Source organism: Zootoca vivipara, chromosome 4, assembly GCF_965207765.1.
Source record: "Zootoca vivipara chromosome 4, rZooViv2.hap1.1, whole genome shotgun sequence".
Lineage (NCBI taxonomy): Eukaryota > Metazoa > Chordata > Lepidosauria > Squamata > Lacertidae > Zootoca > Zootoca vivipara.
Window position 1 is genome coordinate 37,567,802 of NC_142587.1, and position 17,022 is coordinate 37,584,823.

Below are 17,022 nucleotides of genomic sequence, written 5' to 3' on the forward strand. Positions count from 1 at the left end.
AGGAAGCTGGAGCCCAGCATCCTATCTTGTGGAATGCTCTTCCAAAAGACATTCAGCAGGTGCCTTCTGTATTAACTTCCAAACATTTGCTGGAGACTTTTCTATGCTTATGCAGGCAATTCGGGGGGGGGGGACATTTTGCATAACAGTCAGCTGGTGATCTGTTTTAATCTCTGTGTTGTTCTTACTGTATTGTCATTGTAGTAAACCACTTTGACTTTTTCAAAAAGAAAAGAAATATACAAAGGTGTGTTTTTTTCTAAATAAGTAACTATGGAGGGCCACAGGGCGGCCAGCCCTGTTTTAAAGCATGTGCTACTTTAAGTGGGATTATGATCTAGTCTAGACAAAACACTGAAATGGTGCTCCTACTCTATTATAAATAGTCTCCCTGCAGGGGTGTCATTGCCACTTACCGGGAGGAAGGTGATGATGAAGTCTGGGCGTACCAGCCTTGACACCCCTGTCCTTGCCTGTCCTATGCCTCTGAAACATGTTAGGAGAGAAATGAAATCTGTTTCTGGGATTATGCTATTATTAAAGTTTATAGTTAATGGCAACTAGTTGACATTGCTAATATCTGATAGTGGTGTATCTTGTTAGATACGCACATGCGTACACACACAGGAAGTACCCAGTTCTATGCTGCCCAGGAATTAAAAGAAACCATAAAGTATTGTGATTTTTAAATTGATAGCTTAATTAGTGAGTTTTAGGGCTCTACACACAAACATACACACACCAGCCTAGGGTTCCAATCTGACCTGGGGAGCACCTGACCCAAATCAAACTCAATTTGTGGCAAGAGGGAGAATTAATGTTTAGCTAATTTGATTCAAAATGGCACACAGGACCCACATGTGGATACCTCAGGAACCCTTGTGCCGAGTTTGGCGGCAATATCTTGAGAGCCATCTAAATTGATGTTAGTTGGAACTGTCATGCCAAATTTGCCTAAGATCCAACAAAATCATGTGAAGATACCTTCGGAGGTGTCCAAATTGGCATGCCAAGTCATGCCAATGTTAAATGGTCTGCCATCTTGATTCAAAATGGTGCTCAGAAGCCAAACATTGAAGAAGACAACTGCCCCCACTCTGGGAACCCTCATGCGTAGTTTGGCAACGCTATCTCGACAGGCAATCAAACCCATGCCAAAAAAAAACCAGGCACACCAAAGTGACGTCTGTCAACTTGATTCAAAATGGCAGCCAGCATCCAAACATCAGTGAAGACAGCTGCCCACACCTTGGAAACCCTAAGGCCAAGTTTGGCAACAATATCTCAGGAGGTGTCCAACCCAAAAGAGAACAGAAGGCAAGCAGACATGCCCCTTTCCAAAAAATATAGCAGATACTTCTCACTTAATCTTCTAAGAATGTCAGTCTTAGGTACAGCACAATCCCAAGGATGTTTACTGAGAAATATACCCCACTTGAATCCAATTGGCTTTGCTTCCAGGTAAGCATATATACTAGGACTGCACTCCTTGTGGTGCTTCAAAAACTGAGTACTTTTAGGGCACTTAAAGTCACTGTCCTGTTTAACTGGCTTGCTTATTCAGTGCTTGAATTCCTCAGGGATTATATCCTGCTGAGTTCACAGAACACTTGGAGCTGCCACGCTCTTTTTTTGGGGGGGGGGGTCACTGTTCTTCCAAAATTTTAAATGATCATCAGTATTAAGATGGCTGTAAACATGCTGATAGGCTCCAATGAGAGCTTTTGATATTTTACAATCAGGCCACCTGCTCAACATCTGCCTTTTATGAGGCTGTTGTAAACGTCAAAGGCATTGTATAATAACTGTTAAACTTAGTAGATATGGAAAGATAATACAAGGGGACTGCACAGTGTTTTCTTGCCCTGTGGCCAGTCATTACCTTCTAGAACCCTCTTTTTCTTTGATCTGCAGTGGTCACGTGACTGAACACTTTGCCTTCTTTTGACTACTGTCTATTCCACATCCTTCTGGTCCTTTCATGGTACTTGTACCAATGGATGAAAAAGTAATCTAATACACTATTACTAACTCACATGGCATTGATTTTGTTTTTTAATTAATAGCATACTGGGGGAAATCAGAATAGTCCTGTGGCAGAATGTCTTCATTTTATTTATACCCTGCTCAGAAAACTCTTCAATTAAGCAGTTTATAAATCTTTTAAATAAATTTATTGAAGAAGCTGGACTTTTGGAGGGGGGGTGAGAGAGAGATTTTGCCAATGCTGCTGGAGGCCCAGTCAAACATGGAGGCGGTCAGGGGTCCCGATGTGGGAGTTCTGGGGGTGTGTGGGGTGTGCTTGTGTACGTGGTTGGTAGGCAAGTGTGGAAACATCGTTGCACGTTGTTGACCATGTGGGGGGAGGAAAACAAATACGTGCTTCCTCGGCACGTATTTGAGCCACTCTTGGTCTGTTGTTTTATATTCCAATTCCCTCCCCCCCACACACTGGGTTCCCTGAGCCTGGGAGGAAAGAATGTTCTATAGGATCTTTTCCTTTGACGTCCAACAGATGGCACTATTGTTACACAAAAGGATATGGCATCTGTTCCTTTGACGTCCAATAGAGGGCGCTATTTTACACAAAATCATGCTTTTACCTGTGACAGGTGTGACATCTATATAATCTAAGTTTATACAAACACTCCCGTGTTGGAATGCACCGTTGTGTCAAAATTTCAACGCAATCGGTCAAGCGGTTTCGGAGATTACTGGTCACACACAAACATGGACATTTTACATTTTTATTTATATAGATAACCAAATGAGTAATGCAGCAGTTCAGGAACCAGCATCAAGGCTGGGTACAATAGATTAACTCCTAGTGCCTGGGAGAACACTTTATCTGGTGTGGAAATCCCTGAAGGTCTCTGTCATCAGTACCTCCAGGGGAAGGGAGTATCAAAGCTGAGGAGCCACAACAATGAAGGCCCTTTCCCACATTGCAGTAGTTGGGATGAATGCACCTTACATTCCTTAACTGGATGAAGACTGAGGTATATGACAGCCCATTTGTAATTTTGCCATTTGACCTGACTTTCTATGATTCTGCACTGCACAGAACTCTTCCATGTAACAAAGAAACCAGATTTTGAAAGGGCAGAGGTAAGCACCCAAATCAGGGCTTGATGTTCACAGCTGACATAAATGAACCTGAGCCCAAGGAATTAGCTTCATCTCGGGCTGAATATAGTATTAACTTTTTTTATTTCTGAAGTGCCATTAGCAAAGGTATCTATATATGTTAAACACCCTGACCGTCATGCTGCTGTTTCATTTAAAAATCCTTGCACTCACCTCACAAGCTTAATTTCTGCAGAGCAGAGTGAGAAAGTGACATGGAAGTGCCAAAGAGCCACTCTTGCTTATTGCTTGTCAAGCAAGAAGATACCAAAGCCCATTGTGTCAAGTTGCAATTTGTTCAGCCATTTTCTTCCAGGGGACCCACACAAGCAGATGGTTAATTCCTCTCCTTTTTCTATAAAAGGGCTGGAGGAATTCCTTCTAGGATCTGTGCTTCTCACACAGCACGCCCGAACTTTGGATTGAATGCAGGAAAGGGGCCTTTCAGGAACACAAAAAAGATGGCTTCTTTATTAGCATATCAGAAGTGAAGCTGTGGTGGGAACCCTTAGAGGCACACAAAGGAGGCAACGCCATGCCATTGTTTAACGGGGCTTACAGAAGCAGGGGGGAGATGATAATTGTCCATTTGCTAGGCAGTAACAGGCAGATGTTGACAATTCTTTCCCCTTGGGTTTAGGCTCTACAACTGTCCCTTGCCAGAGTCCCAAGGAATGTTTCCTTATATCCTACAGAGAAGGCATTCATATGGAGAGTTTGCAAGACAAGCTGTTTTGAATGAAAGTATGGTGCATTTACATACGAACATGCACTCCCTCATACAAGGGCAGGGGTTGGAGGAGGACAGCTAATTAGAGGTGGGGAGCTGGTCACAAATAAATTATGTCTCAAATCAGATTTTAATTCAGATTTAAAGAGCGCAGTATATTATACTTGTGCCTCCCGTGCAGAATCTTTGGGAGTGAATTTGAGAGACAGGATGAGATTTTAATTTTAATTTTCATGATATTTCAACTTGTTTGGAACAAGAGGATTAAAATAATAATAATAATACAGAAAATTTGTTTCATTCCCAGCAACTCCATTTCCAACTGAGAAAGAGGCTGATCTAGAAACTGATGAGCACACCTGTGTCTGTGTGGCACTGTAATGGGTTGTTTTTTTTCTGGCTAAGAACAAATTGCTATTTACATCTGGCAGCTGATTGATCTGTTCCTTTCATTATTATTATTATTATTATTATTATTATTATTATTATTATTATTATTTTCGAATTCATATCACCATAATTTTGTTCTCTAAACTATTTTTCTAGTTATGCTCCTTGCTTAATGTGAAGGCCATTTCAAATTTTACATTTTTCTATGTACACTTAAAAAAAGCATATGTCATAAAATACAAACCATGAATACAACAGACATGTTTTTGCAATTGCGCTAGTAAAAACTGTTAAATATTTCAGAGAGCCAAGACTAGTTGCAATTTCTTGAATACCCAATGTCAAACTCAGGTTTGCTGCCACCTAATGTGTAAAATAGTTCATTCGTAGCTCACAGTTTGACACCAGCAACCATCCTACTTTGGCTTGGATACCAATCCAAGTGAATAGAAAAGGACTTTTGCTTAGGCAAGGCAGTTCTCCTGAACTCTTCTCATTTCTTTGTCCCGCAGAAGCCACCTTCCCCCACATCACATGCCATTCCAAGAAGCCCCTCAACCCCCAGGTCTTTGTGCCCATTCTTCTGATATTTTGCAGATTACTCTTCTAGGGGCACCTCAACAATGTCTGCCATTTTCACAACAAAATCATTGCCCACAAAACCAGAAGAAAGGAAACACATCTGTTTTAGTTTCTCTTCCCCCGCCCCCAACTTTAAAAACACCTAGCACAAAGATCTCTGGATCTCTTTTTGATTTGACATATTTCTTACCTTCCAAACTGTGGGTTTTACTAGCCGAAAATTACTATGTCTTTCCTTCTGAGATCTGGCAGGATTTATCCCCATAGAAGGGGCTAACATGCCTACAAATTTCATCTACTTCTGCTAACAATAAAAGAGAGATACACGATTCCTTTAAAATAAATGTTAGAAGTACCCTACACACAAAAACCCCTGGACCTATTTGACTGTAATTTGGCAGGCGTTGTCCATTCGGGAATGGCTAAAATGTCTGCACATGTAATCCACTTTGTCAAAGGGGGGGGGATAAGTGTTGTTGTTGTTGTTTCCCCATAATAACCAATAGGAAAAGGATGAAGCTTCACTGTCCTGAATCAGGATCTGGACTTGAATTGAATTGAATTGGGCAGCCTTCAAAGCACTTCAGACTGCATTAGGCTGATTTCCAAAGTATGAAATTGAGGTTAAAACTGAATCTTATGGTCAGTGCACCTCCCTACTTTTGAGACCATTAAAAAAAAAAAAACCTCCCAGAGAAGATGGCATGAGACTCACATTTCATGACTTTTAACATGCGGTTACAGTTGAAAATTGTTATTTCATTCTGCTTTTATTTTAATATGGACTTCCATGCTGGAAAAAATAATCTTGTTAGGTTTAAATGCTACTGACACTTGCTGGTCACGTAGCTGAGGTCTTTCAGCGAAGATTCTGTTCTATTAACAACCAGAACATATGGTGTTAAAAGCTGTTTTAGAAAGAATGTAGCTCTATCAGTACTGAATGAGATCACAGCTGGTTTAAATCTTGAGTCCTCATTACTTGTCTGGAAAGCAGACAAATGCCTCAGGGGGGGAAACATCATTGGTAACTGGAGGAATCAAGGGAGGGGGTGGAGGCTGAACTATGCAGAGTATGCCTTATTTGGAAAACCAAAGTTTCAGATAACTCTCTGAAACTCTTGTGACAATTCTTCAGCTTCTTAAGGCATGATGTCACCTCGAACTAAAAAAAATGGGGCAGGCCATTTGTTGTTACCAAAAGATCCAAATCAGGAATGAAAGAAATATGGTCGATCTGAAAACATATTTCGAAAAGCACAGGGTTTTGGGAGAAGAGGGAGTTGTGCAATTAATCATGCAATGAATCCTGCTTAGTGGCCAAATCTCCTGGAACGCTGTTTAGTTCAGTATTAATGGTTCATGTCCTATTGTCTCTCTCACTGATGGCTCTTAAACAATGACTGTAGTTAAATTCTGGTTCGTGTTGCAATTTCCCTGTCCGGGTGCTTTATACTGCTTTATATGTCCAGTTGCTTAATTGCTTTATACTGATTCAGAGCATTGATACTTCCCATTCAGTGTTATCTTCAGTGATATCTTGACTGCTGAGATAGCTCAGTGGGTAGAGCATGAGACTCGTAATCTCAGGGTCATGGGTTTAAGCCCCACTCTGGGAAAAAGATTCTTGCATTGCAGGGGTTGGACTAAATGACCCTTATGGTTCTTTCCAACTCTACAATTCTATGATTCTATGGTGGGTAGTGGCTCTCTGGGGTTTCAAGCAGAAATCTTACCCACTTCCAATTGCACTGGGGGGAATTATGCACACAAAGCATGTGTTTGTCACTTATCTACGACCCCCCCCCCTTGAGTGGCACCTTTTCATCTATTAATATTTGTCCTTGGTAGATCTTCACTTCTGGTATATGTGCTTTTTACCCTTTCTGGTACTCTGTACAATGCAAATCATATTTCCACCTTTAAAAGGTAAAGGTAAAGATACCCCTGACCATCAGGTCCAGTCGTGGACAACTCTGGGGTTGCACGCTTTTCTTGCTCTATAGGCCAAGGGAGCCGACGTTTGTCCGCAGACAGCTTCTGGGGCATGTGACCAGCATGACTAAGCCGCTTCTAGCGAACCATAGCTGTGCATGGAAACGCCGTTTAGCTTCCCGCCAGAGCAGTACCTATTTATCTATTTGCACTTATATAATAATTATATATATATATATATATATATATATATATATATATATATATATTTATACCCTGCCCACCTGGCTGAGTTTCCCGAGCCACTCTGGTTGGCTCCGAATCAAGTGTTAAAACAATAAAGCATTAAATATTAAAAACTTCCCTAAAGAGGGCTGCCTTCAGATGTCTTTTAAAAATAGGATAGCTGCTTATTTCCTTGACATCTGATGGGAGGGCGTTCCACAGGTCGGGCACCACTACCAAGAAGGCCCTCTGCCTGCTTCCCTGCAACCTCACTTCTCGCAATGAGGGAACCACTAGAAGGCCCTCGGCGCTGGATCTCAGTGTCCGGGCTGAACGATGGGGGTGGAGACGCTCCTTCAGGTATACTTAACCGAGGCCATTTAGGGCTTTAAAGGTCAGCACCAACACTTGGAATTGTGCTCGGAAACGTACTGGGAGCCAATGTAGATCTCTCAGGACCGGTGTTATGTGGACCTAGTGGCCACTCCCACTCAGCAGTCTAGCTGCCACATTCTGGATTAATTGAAGTTTCCAGATCACCTTCAAAGGTAGCCCCACGTAGAGTGCATTGCAGTAGTCCAAGTGGGAGATGACTGGAGCATGCACCACTCTGGCGATACAGAGATCCAGCAGAACTAGGAAACAGCTCTCACCTTTGTCCCTAGCCCACCGGAGATCATCGACCAGCACGACGAAGGCCGTTTCAGTCCCATGGTGAGGCCTGCATCCCGATTGGAAGGGAGCCAAATGGTCCGCATCCCCCAGGCATGCTTGGAGTTGTTCAGCAACCACCTGCTCAACCACCTTGCCCAAGAATGGTAGATTTGAGACTGGGCGATAGTTGGCCATATTGGCCGGTTCTAAAGATGTTTTTTTAAGAAGCAGTTTAATGACCGCCTCTTTCAGTGGGTCTGGGAAGGCTCCCTCATAGAGGGAAGCATTCACCACCCCGCAGAGCCCATCGCCCAGCCCTTCCCAGCTCACTTTTATTAGCCAGGATGGGCAAGAATCAAGGAGACAGGTAGTTGGTTTCACTCGTCCAAGCAGCCTGTCCACATCCTCGGAGGTAACAGATTGGAATTGATCCCATGTAACATGACTAGACAGGACTCTCCCGCCCTGGCCCTGCTCCCAAGGTGAAGTCTACTTCCGTCCGAATCTGAGTGACTTTATCTGCAAAAAAACTTTGCAAAAGCAGGCCCTGGTGACGAAGGTGGTTCCGATAGATTGCGAACCGCCTTAAAGTCTCCTGCTGCTGCTTTCTGCAGATGCAATAGAAACGGTGAAGAAGGTCCTCTTTGTCATTGCCATTGCCATCGCCACTTGGTAGGCTCAATGTTGAGCTCTAGCCCATGTCCGGCCTGATTCAGAATGAGTTTTCTGCCACCAGCGCTCTAGCCGTCTCAATGATTGTTTTATCACCCTCAGCTCCAGGGAAAACCACGGGGCTGTCCGGGCTCCATGCAATTGGAGAGGGCACTTCGGAGCCAGACAATCAATAGCCCTGGTTAACTCCGCATTCCAGCGGGCCACCAGGGAATCAGCTGAAAGTCCATCAATATGGGATAAAACATCCCCCACCACTCTCTAGAAGCCAATTGGATCCATTAAGTGGCGGGGGCGGACCATCCGAATTGGTCCCACCTCCCTGCAGTGGGGAAAGGTCACAGAGAAGTCCACTTGACGTGCTTTTGAACTGCTAGGTGGGCAACAGCTGGGACCGAACAACGAGAGCTCACCCCGTCACAGGGATTCAAACTGCCAACCTTCCGATCCCCTAGGCTCTGTGGTTTAGACCACAATGCCACCTGCGTCCCTTATTTCCACCCTTACAACTGCAGAAATGTGTGACTCTGCTTTCCGTGTGAGTCCTCTTGCAGCATATGGAAAGTGCTCCTATGAGCAGCAACAGTTCAAATATTCCCACAGATCACAGAGGCTGTCTATGGTAATTTTTGATAGCAACTGAGGTTTTAACAGTATACAGCACGGGTGTCAAACACAAGGCCCGGGGGCCAAATCCGGCCTGCCAGACCTCGTCATGTGGCCCGCCGAGCGCCCCAGCCAGCGGGACCCAGCAGTGGGACCTTGCTGCTGAAGCGCCACGCCGACAAAGCGCCGACAAACAGCTGGGGCCTGGGGGGGTAGAAAGGCGGCTGGAGCAGCGCTGCGTGGAGCACCCCGAGCCACAGCAGGAGAAGGAGGAGGCAGCTTGCCGGGTCAGCGCCCGGCAGCGCCGCACGGAGAGTCCCAAGCCTCTGCGACGCAGCAGTGCTCTGTAGCACTTTGAATCCTCCTCCTCCTGCCACGGCTCGGCGCCTGGAAATCAGCATCTCCAGGTACCAGTAGCTCTGCAAAGCTCCTGCATGAAACCCTAGCGAGCCTCCACCACCCAGTGCAGTTACCAAAAATCATTTTTCAATAAATTGTACAATAATTGTACATTTGAATATCTACTTGCCATTATTCTGACTATGTTTCTGCTTTCAGAGCTAGTTATTACTTACATTATTACAAAAAACAGTAATAATTGAATGCAGTGACAATAATTTATGATAATAAAGAGTGGACACATAGTCCTACAGATACTACCGGCCCTTTGAGGGTGACCAAACTGCTGATGCGGCCCCCGATGAATTTGAGTTTGACACCCCTGGTATACAGAGTAAGGAAGCAGTTGCCAACCTTTTTGGACCAGAGGGCATGTTTCAGATTTTAAGAGAGTTCTGTGGGTGTCAGTCAAAAAATAGCTGCCATGGAGGGCTAGATAACAATGTGAGGAAGGGCATCTTTGGGGCTTTTCGGATGGGACAATTGTCCCAGGTTTAGCAGACTTCCGTCCAGTCTTCAATGATTCTCTCCTTTCTGAACACCCCTACCCCCACTTCGTTCAGGAGGATCACTAGATTTTCAGGGGGAGCAAGCAGGTGCAAGGGTGGAGATGACTAGAAACCTCTCTTCTGTGAACTCCCTTACATTCATTATCTTAGGATCTAAGCCATCGTTTGGAAGTTGCATCCATTCCAAATTTAGAAACTATTGGGGCTTACTTTTAGATCAAACCTATTTAGGAATATCAAGTCCTTATAAACTTGAACAAGAAACAGAATCTCCCCCCCCCCACACACACACACATTGAATGCTGCAAGGAAAGGCCTATTTAACATATTTAAAAGAGTTTTCAAACAGCTTATTTGGAATGCATTGTTAATTTTGGATCTAACGTCTGTAAACAAAAATGCCAAAGCAAATCTGCTTTTATATACACATCATGCCTTAATCCTTTGTTTAAATGTCAGTTCTAAAGGCTTTCATAATCCTTCCAGCAGTTTCTTTTTCAGATTTATCAGTATGCCTGTTCTGAAGAGAAGAAGTGGAGCTGAGGGCAACCCTTCCTCAGGCCTCAGATATTTCCCCACCTAGGCCTCCCAGCTGTGGATCTCTCTTACTCTTTTGTGCAGTCATGTGACATGGGAAAATAACTGGTTCCAAGTTTCTTATTAAGTAGGTAAATACAGTAGCTAAGTAGCGTTTGATACATTTAAATGTGTCGAGATTATCTCCAAATTCAATATCCATAAACACTTCCCCCCCCAAAAAATGCAACTTGATAATTGATTACCCAGTCAAATCACTGCATATTCTGGTAATTACATAACCCCCTTTTTGAGGTGATCTCTTATCTGGTTGGCCATACATTTCTAACTTAGAGACCTCCACACCAATTTAGCCTGCTGAACTGGCCTTTTCATAAGATCTGAAAGTGACAGACACTAGATTTTATTATTAGCAAATGCTGCATCATCATCCTCCACTCAAGTCCTCCTGTCAGGAAATGACCACGAGAGGATGAAGTGGATGTTAATGCCTTTTCTTTTGCTGTGGTATTTCCATCTCAACTTCCCATAGTCAAGAGACAATCAAAATACCTTCAGAACTAATTGCTGCATTTGCTGCTAAAATCTGTACCTGGCTCTGGATGACAGGGGACCTTAGTAATTCTGGGGCTAATTCAAAAGCTCCAGTCTCCTTTCTTTAAAAATTCTTTCTTTAAAAATTGCTTTCACTGTCCATCTCTGCTCATGGGCACAAAAAGGGATTTAGATTAGATTAGATTAGATTTCTTTATTGTCATTGTGTAATTACAATGAAATTGGATGCTATCCCATAAAAGCAAAAGCAAAAACAAGAAACAAACAAAAACAAAAACAAAAACAAAACACTGCCTATAATCCAGCTTTGCACGTTGAATTCCTCTGTTCAAGTTTGCTCTTGCTGCACTGTAAAGCTGCACTTCGCCCAGCCTAAAAGCCCTGTTTCTTTCCCATGGTTTTTGATTGGGAAAAATCCGGATGGATTTGTTTACTGTGACAGTATCTGTGCAGTGATTGATATAGCATAGAACTCCTGCTGTATGCTCCTCCAAGTCCGAATGGTCGAAAATATCCCAATTTGTTCTCTCGAAACAGTCCTGCAGCTGGTCAGTAGCACCTTCAGGCCAGATTTTAACAGTCTTTGTTATAGTGAGAGCCCGTTTCCTGAGGGTGATGTAAGCTGGTACAAGGAATAGAGACATCAGATTGGCCCAAATCTGGGAGCTGTAAAGCCCTGTAACCATATTTTATATTCAAATAGACCTTGTCCAGTATCCTGTCTCCTCTGGTTGCACATTGAACATGCTGATAGAACATTGGGAGCACAGTCTTCTTACGTTCAGCATGGTTGAAATCCCCAGCTTCAGAATACTGAAGTCTTGCTGGCTGCTGATAAAGCTCTGCAGAGACCTCAAAGCTAAGTTGGCATTGGCATCTGGTGGTGGAATGCATACACCAGTTAACATAACAGCTGTGAACTCTCCAGTGTACTTACACATATGATCCTCATTAGGGCCCATTTGTTTTTGTTTTTAAATTCCTCAAAACCTTGTAATTCAACTAGAATTTGAAAGATCCTCAGCAGGGCCAGCACACTTGTGGACAATGCAACCACTTGTGTGAACTTAGTCCTATTGATAGCAGTGCACTCAACCACAAAGAACAGTATAAAATTTCATCATCATCATCATCATCATCATCATCATCATCATCGATGCAGATATTCAGGGCATTTTTCCACAGGGGGTGGGGTGACATAGCTGGAATTCCTTGCCTATCCTGGTCTGCTGAAGCCATCCATACACGAATTTGATTGTGAGTCTTGAGGAAATGCCAGCACCAAGCACTTCAGATATCCAACAATTAAAAACATATGGAGGGATAAAATTAAATTTAAGAAAATGTCACTTTTTAATACTAACTTATGATGATATTGGAACATTAGACCTCTATGTGATTTTCACCTTTGGTGGCTTTAGCCTCTTTGCTTATCTTGCAATTATTTAAGCCAGCTGTAATGACAGAGAAAAATGAACCGTTTCCTACCGTCAAATGTGATGTGCTTCACTGGAAACTAATTCTTTTCTAGAAATTTTTCTGTAGGTGCTGGCTGCATGTAATGTGCTTGTTGGCTGGCTGGGAGTCAGCAATGCTGTTTGGCAGGAATGAGGAAGCTCAGACCCAGGAGCCAGAGGGTCATTACCTGGCCCTCAGGTGTCTCCCCAGGCCACACACCCTTCTCCTCAAGCCCCACTCCTCACTGGCCCTGCTTTGCATCTTCCTTGAGTGCCTCCTTGAGACAGGTGGTCGGTTTCACTTGTCCAAGCAGCCTGCCCACAGGCTTAAAACTCATATTGATTCTTAAGAGCCATGAGAGCTGAGTAATGTGCTGGAACATGGGAGGGTCAGAGACTGGGGCGAGAGCGGGTAGACTGAATGGGGAGAGGCTTGTTTTGGTGGGAAAGAGCTCAGATAGGTAAACGAAAGGAACAAGATCAGGCATGGAAATTCATTGGGGTTTTGACATTGATTTGACCATATTAGGCCGAGCCAGGCATTCAATCCCTACCCCATGTAATTAGAATCATAAAAGGAAGAGCAGAGGAGTGCTTGCTAGCACCACTGCCCTCTCCATTGCGTACCCATTCCGTGACCCACCACCTTCCTCACATTGGAGGGGAACCCTCTGCAGCAGGAAGCCTCCCCTGCCTGTGGTAGCTCCTTGCTCAACTTGGAACAACAACAACAACAACAATATTTATTGCCACTCCGGGCAGCTTCCAACAAAATATTAAACTACAATAGACCGTCAAACATTAAAAGCTTCCCGAAACAGGGATGCCTTCAGATATCTTCTAAAAGTCTGGTAGTTTTTCTCTTTGACATCTGGTGGGAGGGTGTTCCACGGGGCGGGTGCCACTACAGAGGAGGCCCTCTGCCTGGTTCACTGTAACTTGGCTTCTCGCAGCGAGGGAACCGCCAGAAGGCCCTCGGCGCTGGACCTCAGTGTCCGGGCAGAATGATGGGGGTGGAGACGCTCCTTCAGGTATACAGGACCAAGGCCATTTAGGGCTTTAAAGGTCTGCACCAACACTTTGAATTGTGCTCGGAAACGTACTGGGAGCCAATGTAGACCTTTCAAGACCGGTGTTATGTGGTCTCAGCGGCCACTCCCAGTCACCAGTCTAGCTGCTGCATTCTGGATTAGTTGTAGTTTCCAGGTCACCTTCAAAGGTAGCCCTACATAGAGCTCATTGCAGTAATCCAAGCGAGAGATAACTAGAGCATGCACCACTCTGGCGAGACAGTCCATGGGCAAATAGGGTCGCAGCCTGCGTACCAGATGGAGCTGGTAAACAGCTGCCCTGGACACAGCAAGCCCCACTCTACCGATCTTAGGCCTCCAATGTAGGGCAGAGAGGCACACAGGTGGAACTGGACACCCAAATACGGTATGTCTTATTTACTTCATGGTTTTAAGAGAGTTAGGAGCAAGCATATAACTTCGGGTAATATTTTTAAGAGGTTTGTCAGCCACCCGGAGCCCTGTGGGTGCAGAATGTGGCAGGAGTTTAAACTGAGAGGTTTAGAATAAATTGACAAATGCATAGCCAAATAGAAATGTACATGCTTGGGTGGCCATGCAACTGTAGTTTTCAGGCACTCATGATTTTGCATATGCCGGCAGGCTGCAATCCCGTACTTGCTTATCTGGGAGTAAGCCTAATTGAAATCAATGGGACTTACTTCTGAGTAGACATGTATAGAGTTGCACGGCTGAGCAGAAATGGGAAGGAGGGGGAATCTGGCATTGATTTGTGTCGGACTGAGCTGAAGGAATGACTATTAATTCCTTTTGAAGAGGAAATGTGTCACAAAACTTGCTGTGTGATCAATATGCATACCTTAAAACTGCCTGGAACGATTCTGTGCTGAAGAAAGGTATCATTCCTTGACTGCTGACTCTGTGGAGAAATTAAGCGATCATAAACATCACTGCAAAGTTCCGTGAGTTATTTACATCTGTTTTCCATTCATCATTCAAACAATGCCACTTTGATTTCCAACTCCACGCCCCCCCCCCCTGCCAGCAACATATGTACAGCTTCCATAGCTGAAATCAATTAGCTGATCAATGCTCAAAGTATATGGTCACCCAAAGAAAACTGCATAGAAAACAGTATGTCAGTGGGGTAGCCAGTTCCCAAGACATGTTTGTGTGCACAGCTCAGCTGTCTCCACTGCCATGGTTGCCATGGTGACTGCTCAGCCAGCTGCAGGTCAAGCATGGTGAGTGGATGCTTCCTCTCTCAGTCTTAGAACTACAGGAAATGAGGAGGATCCTCTTCCTCTCTCTAGCCCCCTTAGCCTAGGATTTGTTTTCGCTCAATTGCCAGGTGCAGGCATATAGCCAAAACCACCCACTGCTTTCCCCCCTGAACTAGAAGGGAATGGTGGAGTTGTGGTTGCTTGTCTCTGCCTTTGCCTGTGTGTGGTCTACATGTCTGAAGAGCACGAAGACAACCATCTTTCTCTCGGTATCCTCCATTATGACTGTCAGGAGCAGATGGGACTGGGAGCAGAAGAAGTTGCCTCACACCAAATGGGTCCATCTAGCTGGGTGTTGTCTACACGCCAACTGGTTCTTGAGGGTTTCAGGCAGGATGCTTCTCCAGCCTTTAGGGTTGCCAGACTCAATACCTCACAGGACTTCTGTGCCTTTAATTGCCTTGCTCTCTTTTGAGTCTGGAAACCTTAAAGAGAAACCAGCAGACCCTTTGCTTGGAAATTAAACAAAGGGTCTGCTGGTTTCTCTTTAAGGTTTCCAGACTCAAAAGAGTGCAGGGCAATTAAAGGCACAGAAGTCCTGTGAGGTATTGAGTCTGGCAACCCTACCAGCCTTACCTGGATATCCCAGGGGCTGAACCTGGCACCTTCTGCATGCAAAGCAAGATGCTCTACCACAGAACGGCAGCCCTTCCCCTGTTCACAGTCATATGGTGAGCCACCAATGACATCTCCTTGGGCAATGGTGTTTTCTCAGGCTCTGGCTACACCCAGCCACTGGCCATTGGGTCCTCCTAGACAGGAAGGACTATAAAAGGTTTCATGTTTGGTCTGGGAGTGCACTTTGCCAGAGAAACGATGAACTTCTTGATTATGGTGCGTTCCTTGACTTTGGCTCCTATTTTCATTTGACTCTCTGGTGTAACTCTAGGCCCCTGGCTCTACAGCTGCTCCCTATAGCTCAACCCTAACAATAGCAGTAAGCTAAAGGTAAAGGGACCCCTGACCGACTCTGGGGTTGCAGTGCTCATCTCGCGTTATTGGCCGAGGGAGCCGGCGTACAGCTTCCAGGTCATGTGGCCAACATGGCAAAGCCGCTTCTGGCGAACCAGAGCAGCGCACGGAAACGCCGTTTACCTCCCCGCTGTAGCTGTACCTATTTATCTACTTGCACTTTGACATGCTTTCAAACTACTAGGTTGGCAGGAGCTGGGACCGAGGAACGGGAGCTCACCCCGTTGCAGGGATTCGAACCGCCAACCTTCCGATCAGCAAGCCCTAGGCTCTGTGGTTTAACCCACAGCGCCACCTACGCCCCCAAACAAGGTGCAAAGTATAGGTGCAAAAACAAATACATGAAGGTTTGCTTTCAGAGAAGGGCTCAGGGTAGATTATCTCCTGTCTCTCTGGTCCACAGTTTTTCATATGCATGGTCCCCCTCCCCCATCCACATAATAAGCCCATGTCTAATAGCAACACATCATGTTGGTGGGAGGGAATGCGTGTCAAGAAGTAGGATGGAAGAGCAACACAATCCTTATGGTATAGTAATGTCTCAACAAATGTCATCTTGGATTATAGTGAATCAAAGGAAGGGGAACTGCCACAAACCAATATTTGTCACATTGGGCCATAAAGAAAGTATGGTGCTATTTGACTGTTATCTGGGGCAAAAAAAAAAATCAGATTCTCTTCCCTATGACTGCATGGATCCTCTTTTCAAGAGCAGCAGCAGCAGCAGCAACATTAGGCGGCACTCTCTCCCCTCCATTCAGAGGGTGTCTCTTAACAGCTTGGCTGGAATGCAAAGCTTGTGGGAAGTGTTATCTTACTGGCCTCCTGTCTGCCAGTGACTGTGAAGCCGTCTCATTATGCTGGGAGAAGCCAACTGTCATTCCCCACAGAAGATTGATGTATACTTTTTTGGGGGGGTGGAATACAAATAGCACAGGAGAGCCACAAGGGAGAGAAACTATTTTATGCATTGTTATGTTGTGAGGAGGGTGGGGGGTTGTGATTATAAATACCTGCCATCCACCCTGCAGGATTCCTGCAGCTGGAAAATCAATTGACCTGATCCTCCTCTGTGTTTTATAGTTGTGTTAATCAGGGAATTACACTACTACTCAGGTTTGATGAAGTACCCAATAAGAAAAAAGGAAGGGGGGGGCTGCAAATGCATACAAATGACCTATTCCGCTTCGCTAAGCAAAGCAAGCAACAGGGGAGGCAACAGGTTTAGTCCTTGGCATCAAACATTGAAAGAATCAGGCAGCTGATCGTGGGAAGCGCCTCTCTCTCTCTCTCTCTCTCTGCCTGAGACCCTGCAAAGTACAGGATTAGATGGATAAATCGTGTGACCTGGCTCAAGGC

The 17,022-nt window shown here is 44.7% G+C and overlaps 1 long non-coding RNA gene and 1 other non-coding gene across 2 annotated transcripts in view; one reads left to right on the plus strand and one right to left on the minus strand.

Annotated features, from left to right (window-relative positions):
• LOC118084646 (uncharacterized) overlaps positions 1–17,022 on the minus strand; it is a 251,499-nt gene that overhangs the window by 188,534 nt on the left and 45,943 nt on the right. The window contains exon 5 of the long non-coding RNA XR_004692539.3: positions 14,268–14,327. This is a non-coding gene — a long non-coding RNA (uncharacterized LOC118084646). The remainder of the gene's footprint in view (positions 1–14,267; positions 14,328–17,022) is intronic.
• Positions 6,374–6,447, plus strand: TRNAT-CGU (transfer RNA threonine (anticodon CGU)). Its single transcript has one exon. It is a non-coding gene; the product is annotated as a tRNA-Thr (tRNA).